Below are 15279 nucleotides of genomic sequence, written 5' to 3'. Positions count from 1 at the left end.
TATAGGGGATGACTAGGGATGTAAGTATGGGTGTATTTTGAGGTAAATACAGGATCTTATGGGCTACTATTAATTGATTGTAAAGTATTAAATTTGGCAGCTCTAACCATCCTAACTGATTCAGATTGATACAGTGATGAGTTCTATTGGAGGACCCAGCTGCAAATCTGACAATATTGTTGTAGGAGGATGTAAGTTTATTCAGATTACTTCTACATATTTTGGTATAGATAGGGGAGGCATAGAGCAAGGTAGAGATGAGGTGGGTACGAGCAATAGTAACCCTGGCTGGAGGTGTAAGAAAGGGTTTTATTCTATAGAGGGAACCTAGTTTCTTGTTTACTATTTTTATGGTGTTATTAATGTGAGGTTCAAAGGACAAGTTGTTGGGGTTAAGGATAAGACGTCTTTGTAAGAGCCAGTTTTCAACTGTACTAAAGGTCATTTGGGTTAGTGACTGAAGTTCTGATTGAGAAGCAGCAGCGCATATGAGTGTGGAGTCGTCAGCGTATTGGATACAGTCAGCTTGAGGAATTACAGAATGAAGGTCATTTGTAAAGATGGAGAAGAGTAATGGGCCTAATACAGATCCTTGCGGGACCCCTAGAGTGACTGGGACGTGGGAAGATAAAGTATTTTCCCATAGTACAGCATGTTGCCTGTTATGTAGGTATGATTGGAACCACTGTTTAGTATGGTTGTCCAATGACAGGTTTTTGAGTGTGTCTATAAGGAGGTGGTGATTCACCATGTCAAATGCTTTAGACAGGTCAATAAAAACAGCTGAGGATAGAGTATCAATATTACGATTACTGTTAATATGGTTAGTGAAGGATAAGAGAGCAGAGGTGGTGCTATGAAATGGTCTAAAGCCATGTTGACAGGGTGCTAATAAATTGTGAACGAGTAGGTAGGTTAACAGTTGTATGTGTATACATTTCTCCATTATTTCTGCCAAAGGAGATAGAATAGCTATGGGCCTATAATTGGACAACTCTTTGGAGTTACTGCCCTTATGCAGGGGAATTATGTGAGAGACTTTCCAGATTAGGGGAATAGATCCTTCAGAAATAGTTCTGTTAATGAGGATGGATATGGGGTAGGCTATGACTTTAGCAGCTTTTTGCAGGTATTCTGCGGGTAATTTATCAGCAGAGAGAGTAGTGGGTTTAAGTTTCTGTATGAGGTTACAGATAAGTGAAGTGGGCACTGGCTGAAAATGAAATTGATGAGAATTATTGGTAAAGGTTGTGGCAGAGCCTGGGATGCTAGGGGATAGCTGGTTGGCTAGGGATTGTATGGTTTCAGTGAAAAAAGTATTAAATGAGTCAGCTATTTGGATGGGATTGTTGTGATCAGAGCCAGAGGGAGAGGGAGTACTTGAGCATGCAGAGTGTAGGAGGTTATTGATACCTCGCCAGAATTTTTGGGGATTATTTTGGTTGGTTTGTTGTAGTTGGTAGTAGTAGTTTCTTTTATAGGCTAATATGGCTTTTTTTGTTTCATTTCTTAGCTGTCTGAATTGCAGGTGGTCTGAGGAGCTTTTTGCTGAGCGCCATTTGGCCCATTGTTTATTTCTTTGGAGGATTTTTTGTTTGGTCGTTTTGGTGAGCCATGGTGCCGGTTTGGTTCTAATTCTAACTTTGCGTAATGGGGCACAGCTGTCTAAAATGGTTAGAAATTTAGAGTTAAAGTATTTCACGGCATTATCTATTGGGAGGTATTTCAGGGGTGACCAGTCACAGGTGACTAGTTCAGCTTGAAAGTGAGCAGGGTTAAAATATTTGGTAGTGCGAATAGTTCTACAGATGGTAGAGTTTAGGATGACAGTTTTTGTTCTGATTAAATAGGTAAGCAAGTGATCACTTATATCCTCAGGGAGGGTGCCTGTTTTATAGATTAGTTGGGGGGTATTAGTGAGTATCCAGTCAAGGGTACTAGTTTTGTTGTTAGTTTTATTGGTGCGGGTTGGGGATGTTATAGTTTGGGTAAAACCATATAAGTTGATATGAGTAGAAGGCTGCTCAGATATACAGGAGTTCCAGTTAATGTTAAAATCTCCAAGTATAATGGTTTCTTGGGGGTAGTTACTTGAGAGCCAGCTGAGGATAGCCTCTAATGTGTTGATGTTATTGCCTGGGGGAAGAGAGACACATGATAGATATATGGCTTTGCTTTTGTTAAGCTGAACCTTAGTTAGAAGAATTTCTGCATTGTTGCAAAGTGGAGGTTTGGAGTCTAACAAGGTAACTTGTAATCCATTCTTATAAAGTATGGCTACGCCTCCTCCTTTTTTAGTGTTACGGTCACGTCTTATGATATTATAGCCAGGGGATAGAACTGCACTGTCTTGTATTGATGGATTAAGCTATGTTTCAGACAGACAGAGGATGTCAAAGGAATAAACATCAATAAGGGCATGCAGGTGAGCTATTTTGTTATTGATGCTACGCATATTAAGATGAGCTATCAGGAGAGAGTTGGGGGGCTTGGTAAGTGTCTGTGTGATTGAATTTGTTGGTGTATCAGGCTGTGTAGCTGTGATAGTGGTAGGACCTGGGTTAGGGTGTATATCACCATCTAACAGGGAGTGGACCTGAACTTTTAGGATGAGTTGTAGAAGTTTAAAAATTAGGTTCTTATTTTTTCTAGCTAGTGGGTTACATTGAGAGATGTGATGGAGTCTATGAAATATGGCTGCTGAGCACTTAGCTGAGCTGGGGAGGTTGCTAACACTATGAGTGGAGCTGGGGGTAAAGACAGAGGTGTGTGTGATGTGGGTATGCAGTCCTAGGAATCTATGGTGTTCGTAGAGAGTAAGTAGATAGGGAATGATAAGTATAATTAGGAGTAGTAATAAAGATAAGGGTTTACAGGATCCTTGAGCCATTTGTTTAGGTTAAGGTGGTTAAATGTAGGGATATTTGTGGATAGAGTGGTAGGGTAATGGATAAAGGTAAATGAGTGATGGTTCTTTAAGGGGAGGAGATAGGGGTAAAGTGAGAATATAATAGAGGTAATAGCACTTTAAGGGGAGGGGTTAGAGGTTGGTCCTAATGCATAGGGGTGTGGCAGTTAGAGTATAAGTTTAGGACCACTGGGGGTGGGTGGAATTTGGGGGCAGGGTAGGGGAGCGGAGTGAGCCCACAGGGTGAATGGAGCGGGATGAGCCACAGAGGAGTTCACCCTAGGAAAACAATCAGAGGAGCAGTAAGCAAAGGTAAGTAAAGCAGCAGAGGGTAAGGTGACACAATGCTTTGATAATAGAATATGCAGAGAGGGTTGGCAGTGAAGAATATTAGAAGAAAGAAAGAATAGAGTGGGAGTATTAGCTCTTCCAGAATATCAGAATCCAAGAGCCTGTAAGTTACTTAAAATTGGAGTCAGAATGGTGGTCTAAAGGAAACTATTGCCCTCTAGTGGACAAAAGCTGTATAGCAGAGGCAATATATACTGAGAAAAGAGTGCAGGGCAGTAAGTATGCTATAGAGGATTGAAGAGGAAGAACAGTAAAAATACTTGTAGTCTAAGAAGAGGGAAGGGGTGACAGGTATGGGAGCAGATAGTAAAGGCTGCCGAAAGAAGAAATCTGTTATTTATTCAAATAGACCACTTGGCTGGAGTTGAATACCTAGTTGTTCTGTTTTATTATTACTAAGTGATGGGAATGTTTGTGACAGTTCAGTTGGAATTGTGATTGCATGTGCTTTAATTTTGAAATGTTGAAATGTATTAATTCAGTCATTTAAGTCTGTAGTGATATAACAAACCATCTGGAAATATTTTGAGGTTATTGGTAAAGAATATGAAGCATCTGGAAATAATGACTGCACCTCCTGTGAATTCTTTGGCCCTCGGTATCCCATGTCTTTGCATGCTTACATTCTGCCTTGTTATCTATGTCAGTGGTTGCACTGCAGAACTAAAGAGGACATTAGGCACACTGATTTAGTTATTGATAGTATATTTATTGGAGAAGAAACAAAGTTACTAAACTTAACACATGATGAAGATGACATTGAGTTGTTTTGTGAAAATTATTCATTGCATAGATAACTGCTGTCAGGAAGTGAAAACCAGAAGATTATTCTAATGTGCACAAGCCAGTTGATCATATGATGCTATTTTCTTTATCCAAGGAGAATATAACAAGGATTGCATATTAAATAGTCTGGTGGCACACCAGCATTGACCATCATGTGAAGCCAGTTTTCACAATGCCATGTGGGTATCCCATGATCCTTCTTTATTAGCTCAGTCAAAAAACACTTCAACACATCTCCTTAGACAGCCATAAAAATAGTTGTTTGTAGTATTTGGGGGTATGAGACTTAATGAGATGCATTCAAACGAGTTTGATTTAGGTTTTTATATCAGTGATGTGATAGATGCCTTGCACAGTGTAAGGGTTATATCATCTGAAAGTATTTTATTATTTAACCAGAGCACACTGTTTTATAATTGCTGTGGTAATATGTGATATAGCTCATTAGGAAGCCCATTTATTTATTTTTCCAAAACTGGTTTGAGGTATTTAATGGTATAGACAATATAGCAGTTGTTGACTAACATCTGTAAGGATGGGGAAGAAGACAGACATAAAGCAATCTTTTAGTATTATTTTGCAGTATGAATTTTCTACCTGATCAGTTGCAGTAAAACAGAAAACATGGCTGAATTTTAAGCAGTTGCCTATACCATCTTTTGCTTTGTGAGGTATATATTTCCATAGTCTGGTTTTGGCTAGGCTATTGTAGGATTGTGGTGTGCTATAGAAAAATAGGACAGGGCAATTGTAGTTTTGTCATCAATTGATGCTTGAATTCTTAGTATTATTACCTTACAGTATCTTCCTAAAGTCTACCCTCTGCTGTTAAATACCTACATGCAACATTGCAAGTTACTATGTTCTTTCTTCTGGGTGCACTACAAGTGTCTGAATCACAAACACTCAAATACCACTTTCTCTCAAAAAACTTAGGTATCTTATGGCTCATATAGCTGGCTCTTTGTACTGTAATGCAACTACATGCTTTTGTCAAGTGTGGCAACCTTTGGGGGGAGGGGCTTGCTGCAGTTCTCCCAATCACAGTAACCAAGTTTATGTAAGTTTAGTGCAGCAGCCATGGGAAGGGAAAAGCATGCAGGTTAGGATTTCAAGCAGTGTTTGGGAGGGGAATTTAATTTTAGGATGCAGGAGGGGAGTTTAGGGTTAGAGAGTGATTGGGAATTAGGTTTTGAGAGCAGGTTTGGAGTTTTAGGTTTAGGGATAAGGAGTGGAGTTTAAGGGTTTGAGAGAGATTGGAGACTTTAGGGTTAAGGAGGGGAGTGCTATGGTTAAAATTAGGGGCTAGGTAGGGCTATGTAATTCTGTAGACATGGGTGGTGGGAAAGCTAAGTAATTCACTAGGAATGGGCTAATTCAAGTCAGGGCACTTGCCAGTAAGAACATGTGGCAGCGAACAAATGTATTTTCAGCTACCAGCACATTTCCATTTGTTGGACCAAAATCTATGTATAGACTGAAGAAGCATCTTTCACATCCATTTCTTTAAATTTAATAATGACTGGTGGTAGTTATTCTGTGCTTGTGCAGTAGAAATGATGGGATTATAAGTACTAAGGTAAGGTATAACCTCACTGGTAATGCAAACGCAATTGAAACATAAAACCTATTTTTTTCTGGATTATGATATGAACATTTCAATAGTAAGTATTAACAGGATTACTTGAGGGAGGTCTAGTACATAAATGAACCCTTTTGACTTCTTCACTTAGCTACTCACATATTGGTATGTAAACCTGCTGGCTGCATGGTGTGGTGGGATGGAATCCTGACTTCAAACCAGCTGATCCAGGATCCAGCAGTAATGGATGCTAATCGTAAATGTTCCACTGCCCCTAACCCTAAACCAATACTGAAAACTTTCAGTAACAATATTACTACACAGCACAGGCTCAAATACACAAACCTGCACCAAAATACACATGCAATAAAAAATATGGATGTTTATTCCATTATTAACTTTGCTTTATCAGGACATGTAATGCAACTTGCGACTTATATGGAAAAATATAATTAAGTCTCAGGAGAGATGGACTAAGTTAAAGATAAGTTTGAGTATATATTTTGGAATGAAAGTGTTATGAAGATTTTTGCTGGTATAATTATTTATTAATCATATTGTTTGTGGAATAAATTAAGCCTGGCTCTTCTTTGGCAAGTTCATGATGTTTTCTTCATTCATCTGATTTTCCACCATCTCAGAAAGATGACACACCTCACTGTATTTTTTTCTGTGTTTTTTTAAGACACAGTGACTTAAGAGAACAATGATCACCCCTAAACTGTGCTACAGTGTCAGTAATGGAATGTATGTATGAATAGCTGGTGTGTGAAAATAAAACCTGCAGGAGTCAGACCTTTCAGTATCAAAGGCAAGTCTGTGTCTTAATGCACACACACACACACACACACACACACACACACACACACACACACACACACACACAAACACAAACACACACACACACACACACACACACACACACACACACACACACACACACACACACACACACACACACACACACACACACGACACACACACGACACACACACACGACACACACAAAACACACACACACACACACACACACACACACACACACACACACACAAACACACACATGACACACACACGACACACACACACGACACACACACACACACACACACACACACACACACACACACACACACACACACGCATGACACATATGCACTTTTAAGTGATTCTGAGGCAAAGATAGCAGAAACTAACAGGCTTGGTGGAGGAAAATGGAAAATGTGTTACAAAACTTTTGCTTGAGTGTGTGTGTGTGTGTGTGTGTGTGTGTGTGTGTGTGTGTGTGTGTGTGTGTGTGTGTGTGTGTGTGTGTGTGAAGAATTAGGGCAGTGGTGTGTGTGTGTGTGTGTGTGTGTGTGTGTGTGCGTGTGTGCGTGTGTGTGTGCGTGTGTGCGTGTGTGTGTGTGAAGAATTAGGGCAGTGATGTGTGTCTGTGTGTGTGTGTGTGTGTGTGTGTGTGTGTGTGTGTGTGTGTGAAGAATTAGGGCAGTGGTGTGTGTGTGTGTGTGTGTGTGTGTGTGTGTGTGTGTGTGTGTGTGTGTGTGTGGTGTGTGTGTGTGTGCAAGCTAGCATTTTGAAAATGTAAGGACTGATGAACGGTGTTGATTTTAAGCTTATTTGTAATGAGGATAGATGAAATCAAAGTGGACGTTTTAGCTGTTATAGGTAAACAATTACCGTTCGTTTATGTCTGACAGTGATGCAAGGCTTGTGAGTGTGATAAATGGACCCTTGTTGTGTTTTTTTTATTTTTTCTACTGAGGTCCCTAATGCTCATGATGCTTTGAACCAAATGTCTGTAGAAAATCACTCAGACATTTTTGGTGCCAGATGCTGATTTTTTTTTTCCTTCTTGTGGAGGTCTAAATTTAATGTGAAAAGCCAGAGGAACAATACAGTGCAACATATTATAAATTATATTCTTTGTGTGATACAGAGAAAAGATTTCCATATAGGAGGAGCAAGTCAAATAGTTTAACTAAACTACATATTTGAACGAACATTCATTCACCAAAACAAAAAAAGTATGATACTTTATCTGTTCCATGGTGTTAAACTGTATAATAAATTCTGTAACAACACAATAACATTATTTGTGGACAGGATCCTCAACTATATTAGCTTAAGTAATGTTTAAAAGTGTACATGCTAATTAGTTCCATTATCTGTTCTACAATTAACTTCTGGAAATCTACCGTGTGTGTGTGTGTGCAAATTTTTGCATCACATTTTTGGTTCATTTTTCATAAAATTGTGGTTTTCTCGGAAATTAGTGGCAAATCATTAAAGACTGGTTAGAAAAATAATGACAAACATTTGTGTTTCAGATTTCATACCCCTCAGAAAATTCATACCAATGCAAGACCTACTAATTTATTAATTGCCTAAGTTTGTAAGAGCAATATTTAAAAATTATCCTTATTTGGGCCTTTGTGACTTGTCCCACTTTTATTTACGGCTTTGTCCAGATTTCTTGCTCTGAGGTTGAGAGTATGACAAATGTGTTAGGGCCATCACTGTCAGCCAGAGACATTTCAAATTGTGACATACTTGTTACACCCCACTCCCCCATGTAGTGACTCAATGTGTCCAAGCAAGACAAGGAGCAGTTATGCAATGTAAGTGTGCAGAGTATCCCCCCATCCAAGATAGACACAAGTACTACAGTGGCTTTTTATCTGTCCTTGATTTTGCAAAATGTTCTGGTTTTCTGTCATATTTTTATACTGTTGATTTTTGCTTCTTATTATTCAGAAAATGCATGTTGTTGCAGTGCCTGTTGCTCTGTGTTTAAGTAGCATGCTTTAATGATCATCAGGTAAGCATGTCTGAGATTGTAAGATGCAAGTAAGCTTTAATAAGCAAACTGTTAAAGAATTACCAACACTGAATGCCTTTTTGTTGTTGCCATGCCAAGAATATTTACGTAACTAGATAACGTATAAGCCTTAGGTAGTGAAATGCATATGACAGTGTTTGTGATAAAGGACAGGATTACGGTATTTTCAGAAGCTCATTACATTTGTTGGAGACTTGCAGTCATCTTTGCAGGCTTTACCCGTAAACTAAACAGAATGCCAATCTATCATGTCTGGTCCATAACCTGTGCAGTAATCTTTATCTTGAGCTTGTTTCGTGTTTGCTGTTCATTTTTCACTTTGATCATGTTTTCCCCATGAAGCAAGTAGATAGTTGTTGTCAGGTAGCAGGTCTTTTTTGAATAAGAAACATTCTTACAAGTGGGGGTATCACAGAGCTTGCTACTTTCAGCATGTTACTTGTTACTTTTATAAAGCTGAATATAAATGAGAATTAGAACTGTGGTGGAAGGAGAAGTGGTTTGAGCTGAGTGCTGCTTGTTTATTTATACTTGATTTTGATTGGCATTCCAGTAATGTATTTAAAAAGTATTTTATCTTTTTTATACCTCACAACTGTTTTGTTTCCATCTAGATATTAAGTAAGCTGTCATGTAGCCAATCCATTGAAATATTTTTTTCTTCTACACTTCATTTTGTCTCGATTGGATTCTCATAATGAAGGTTTGGCACCCAAGGGAGTGCATTTAATTAAAGTGCCATTCTTTCTGGTTTTGAGCATAGTTCTGCCCCCTTCTAGTTGGCCACTCTCCTTCCCATTGGCTCCACCCATTCAGCTTTCTCCTGTAGCCCCCCTTTGATTTAAAGTCAGCAGCCGCCACTGACCTTACCCTCATTAAAACCTCAGTAAACCTTCATGTAACACTGCTGCTAGACAAGACAGACTCAGACACAAAAACATGCACAAACAACACTACATCTTTCCCCTAATCTAACCCTTACCATGAAATACACAAACTTGTACAAAAACACAACACCCATCCTTGACTCATCCCTGACCCTAACCCATTACTCACATATACACACACATACATACATACTCTCACCCCAATACCACTTACCTTTATCAACATCGCGTGCCATCGACATATTTCATTCAGCCATCTGTACTATTGACATTAAACCACACCCGTGCATTTGTTGAACAAATGTACACATGTACACTCAGTCAAATGCAGGGGTCCTAAACACACACACAAACATATATATATATATATATATATATATATATATATATATATATATATATATATACACACACACACACACACACACACACACACACACACACACACACACACACATATATATTGGGTTGAACACTCTAAATTGGCAATAAGGGTGAGTGTGTGGTATGGAAAAACAACAGGGGCAAAGATAGCAATCCAGCAGTCTGAACCTTGGTGCTAGAGGATTTTCACTGGTGAAGTAACACCATAATCTCATGCGTAATGGATGTATATATATAAATATATATATATATATATATATATATATATATATATATATATATGTATATTTATATACATATATATATATATATTTATATATATATTTATATATATATGTGTATGTATGGGGGACTTTCGTTTGTTCGCACTTTCAAATGTTTGAAACTCATATGACTGACACTATATGAGCGAACGTTTGAAAGGCCGACAAATGATAGCGGAGATCCTGCTACAGTGCGAGACTGGGAGATTCCCCTTTTTTGCACTGAATATCAATCATATGGTGTCAGCCATATGAAAGTCAGTATATATATATATATATATATATATATATATATATATAGATATATATATAAATATATGTGTGTGTGTGTGTGTGTGTGTGTGTGTGTGTGTGTGTGTGTGGTATCGGACTGCTGGACTGCAGCCCCCTCAGCAAGAAAAAAGAAAAAAGCTTTTTAGTTTAGTTATTTAAAGTATTTTTACTGTCTCTCAGTGTCTTTACTTGACTCATCTTTCTCTGCTTTATGACGAGTGACTCTGCGAGTACGAGGCGCATGCGCACTTTGACCACTTTCAAATTCTGGGTTGCGGCGGCCAGTTTTAAAAAAATAAGTTTTTTTTTCTCTCTTTCTGCTGCAGTCCGGACAGTGAATTGAGCATCAGTGTGATGCCCAGCAGTCTATGGGGTTTGGAAACGCATAGAATTGGAAGGGGTTCGGACTGCCACATCCACAGGCACGTACATGACGTGCTTGGGCTAAATGGCTGCTGATTGGTTGTCGCTCTCTTCCCGGGCTTTATGCCCTGGGAAAAGAGTGAGAAGTAAACAGTTGCAGCCAGTTTCGGTTGTGGACTGAATGAGTCTTGATTTCTGGGTTGGGAACTTGGCGGCCTATTTTGTTCGCTGCGCTGGACATTACAGCTGAAAAAGAAGGAAAAAGAAGTAGAGTACAGAGAGTTTCTTTTCTTCTTGGTGGTGTAACATTTTTTATAGCAGAGTACTGCTTAATCAAGTTTTTCTTTGCCTAAGGTGCTTGGCTGCAGTTTACAACCCCCACAGCTTGTTTAACACCTTGCTAAGATTGTAAATCCAAAAGACACACCGAATAAAAACCAATACAGGTTCAAACTAAAAATTTAATGAATTCCGAACCACTGTGTATGGTGAAAAAAAGCACAAGCACTGAATCACGAAGAATTTGTTCCATACACAGTGGTTCAGAATTCATTCAATTTTAAGATTGTAAATCCATACTAAGGAAGAGTTTTTACATGCTAATTAGATTTGCCTCATAGGCTGTTCCTGTAATTCCATTGAATGACTTGGCTACATATACCTGTTTTTTAACATTTGTATTTATTTCTGAAGAAGTTCTTATACAATAAAGAACGAAAGCGCGCTCAAATATCTGTTCTGGAGTTTATTTCTCTTCATTCATTCGAAACACTTGTTTCAATATATTTTTATATTTTTATTATTTTTGTTTTTGCCTTTGTATTAGTTTCGAGTACCGCATTAGACATAGAGCAGACGTGCTGTGTTTTTTATATCTATCTATCTATATATATATATATATATATATATATATATATATATATATATATATATATATATATATATGTATGTATATATATATATATATATATATATATATATATATATATGTGTGTGTGTGTGTGTGTGTGTGTGTGTATATATATATATATATATATATATATATATATATATATACAGATAGATAAATGCATATAAATATATATATATATATATATATATATATATATATATATATATATATATATATATATATATAGTGTATATGTATGGGTGTCGGGCAGCTGCGCAGACTAGACAACACCAAGTAGATCAATGTCATAATGGTGAATTCACAGATTGACATGCTCTGCACATGCTTTCGGGACTACCCCAGAGAAGAGTATACCAACTGCAAATGGTTTTACTGGCGAGCAAGCCCCCCCTCCATCCCCCCAATGTTGGGGCTGCTCCTCACATGTCCTTCTAATTATATACACTAAATAAATAAGGATAGGGCAATTGGAATGTATTATATTTAACACTGGACTAAATCTACAGTTCTGTTTTTTTTTGTTTTTTTCATTTATAATTAGTCTGTAGGCATCTGTTGAATAACATTTGCCTGCTCCAGCCAATATAGATATATTATTGCAAATATAAATACAACAATATCAGTTATTCATGCAGGTTAAGTACAGTTTAATTCAAAGTTTGAGGGGAAAATACATTTTTCCATCATTGTCTCATATCTAAGGTGCCTATAAGGAAATTTTGTGATTTCTGAAACTCTGACAAATTAATCGCAATTATACAGATGAAACAGAGAAATGTGAAGCACTCACCCACTAAAAGCCTTTTTTGAAGACGTCAACCCCCTACTCCCAGGATGTGGGGGGGGCTGCATCATATACACTCCATCTACTTGCATATACTAATTCTGAGATCAGTATATCCCAGAGAATGGCATAGTATAATGTTCTCCTAATTGCAATACATTTGTCAAAATTTCAGGATTTGCATTATCACTTATCACTTATCACTTTTCATACTGCAATGATAGCCAATATGTAAGACAAATTTATTTACTTTAGCAGTGATATACAAAATTCATAGAGACTGAGGCTTATAACATGGTGATTCAATTTCTTCATGCTTACATTAAATTGCAATGGTATTATTTTCTTATAAATTGTATTTATTTTTGGGAAAATGTTAGCCAACTAACGAGCGAGAAATTTTCAAACACAGAAAACAAGACTTTGAACACAAGTTTCTAAAACTGATATTTGTGAAAACATACCAGTATAAGCAAAAGCTGAAAATCATTTATGTGGAGCAAGGCTTCCTCAGTCCAATGCCTATTAACCCTGAAGGTGCCAGTCCATAGACAAAGTGAAATATTCCATTAACTTCTTCAAAGATGAGATATGATACATGACTGCAGAGTTCATGGTATTTATATACATGGTCATTTAATGCAGACTTATTTGACCAAAACTTATTTAAACATCATAGCTTTAACATCAACAACATGGTGTCCAACTCCCACTATAACTAGTAATATACATCAGTGTATGCTTAGACCGATCAGTAGTTTCTTCATTTTGCTTAGTGTTTTATTATACTTTTTTAACATTTAGCATTTGAGAAATATGAAGTAATTTTGGAAAATGACAAACATATGTCAACCATTTTGCTTCTTTGTGCAGTCAGACATTGTCTGCTGTTTTGTTTATATCATGTAAAATATGGCATACGTGACATATATATGAGTATCTTTGGGGAAGCAGAATTATTTCCCATGTCATTATGTAGTAAATAAGTAGGAATGGCAGCTAGTGGTACTTGCAATCGATTTTGATAATGGGACACACTTAAATGTCCAACACGCCAAAGTGGGGCTTGTTTTTCTACGCATGAATTGAAAAATATTCATATCAGTCTCTTTGAACAGTACAGAGGACTGTATTTCAAACAGATACCCTGATTTGTTCCAGCAATGTATACTGTTCTACATGTCTAGAAAATATTAGAACTCAAAAATAAAATAACATAGTAGCCCACTGAATTAAAGTAAATACCTTTAAAAGTTTATACCTCTACTGTATGTAAAATTGATGTTATAACAGAAACTGATAGAAACATTTAGTTTAAGATTAAATTACCTCTAAGTTCAATAAACATGATATGATACAAAATAGATGTGAATGCCATCAAGGGACTACTAAAACATAATCATTTATAAAGTGCAAGACAAATGCAATGTTTAAAATGGACATTGTGGATTCTTTTCACAAGAGGTAATATTCCAATAAAACAAACCAAACTGTTGAAAAACACACAACAAAATGTCTCTGCAGTCAGGAAACAAGTTTGGACAAAATTATATCTTTTTAAAACTTTAATGTGAGTGCTTTTGTCAGAGACAATGCTCTGAATTCTTCAGACAACCAAGTGCACTGAGAACAAGTTTTAAATAATAGACCCAATTATCTAATTAACTCATTTAAAACTTATTTAAAGATAGAGAATTTACTTTAGCTAAAAACATTTATTAAAAATATATGTATATATTAAAAGACTTTTATAAGCCATATATGATTATTTAAACCAAGGACTAATACTTGTAATTACTTAAATGCAAGTTGATTACATACATAGATAAAATGAATAATATATATTAATAATGAAATAAAATAAAATAAAATGCATAAAATACATGAATGCTATCTTGCAAGTGCTTTCAACTTTAGTATACATTTTACAGATGTGTATTTATTCAGCCCTGGTGGGACATGTGCTGCAGTCCAAATCTGCCACATTAACTCCTTTTCTTCTAACCTAAGTTCCCACGGGCCACCTCTCAAGTCCTGTAGTATTTGTTCCAACACTATGAATTGAAATCTATGTGTTGTATTTTCCATAGTATGCCTAGCCAATTCATTTGTAGTGCTTTTTTTATTAATACTATACTGATGTTCGTATATACGCTGTTTTAATTTTCTTTCTGTTTTTCCTATGTAAAATGTGTTACGTAATTTGCATAAAGCTGCATATACAATCCCATTGGAGTTACAATTAAATCTATCTCTAATGTAATATTTTTTATTTCTTATATGCAACATATTGCTTGTTTTTATTGATTTACATTGTGCACAACAGTCACATCTTCCCATACCAGCATTATTTTTATATCTATTTTTCTTTTCCAATAAGCTTTTAATATTTGGACCCCTTCTATATGTTAACTTAGGTTTTGATCCTAAAACTTTATTTAAGTTGCTATCTCCAGTAATGATGCTCCAATTTTTGAATATTATATTTCTAATGGATATTGCATCGAGAGAATAAGTTATTAAAAAATGAATTCCCTTATTTAATGTATCATTATTCCTACTTGTAATTTCCAATGGGCCCTCTGAATGTGTATCTTCATATCCTTTATCTAAAATGGGCTTAAAATGTCCTGATAAACATTTTAAATTGACCTCTTGAAAAATACTATTAAGAAAATTCTCTGGGTATCCTCTCTTAAGAAACATCGAAATAAGTAAATCACATTCTGCCTTATAATCATCATTATGGTCTATCATTCTTGCGGCCCTAACAGCCTGCTCTTTAACCACCGCCTTCTTTTGATAATATGGATGGCTACTTGAAAAGTGTAAGAATGCATTTGAGTATGTAGGTTTATGATATATAAAGCTCCTATATCTATTGTGAGATACATCCTTCTCTAATCTTACATCTAAAAATTTGATAGCATCAATACCTATTTC

This window comes from Protopterus annectens, chromosome 3.part1 (assembly GCF_019279795.1).
Source record: "Protopterus annectens isolate FY-2018-M chromosome 3.part1, PAN1.0, whole genome shotgun sequence".
Lineage (NCBI taxonomy): Eukaryota > Metazoa > Chordata > Ceratodontiformes > Protopteridae > Protopterus > Protopterus annectens.
Note: the sequence above shows the minus strand (reverse complement) of the source record.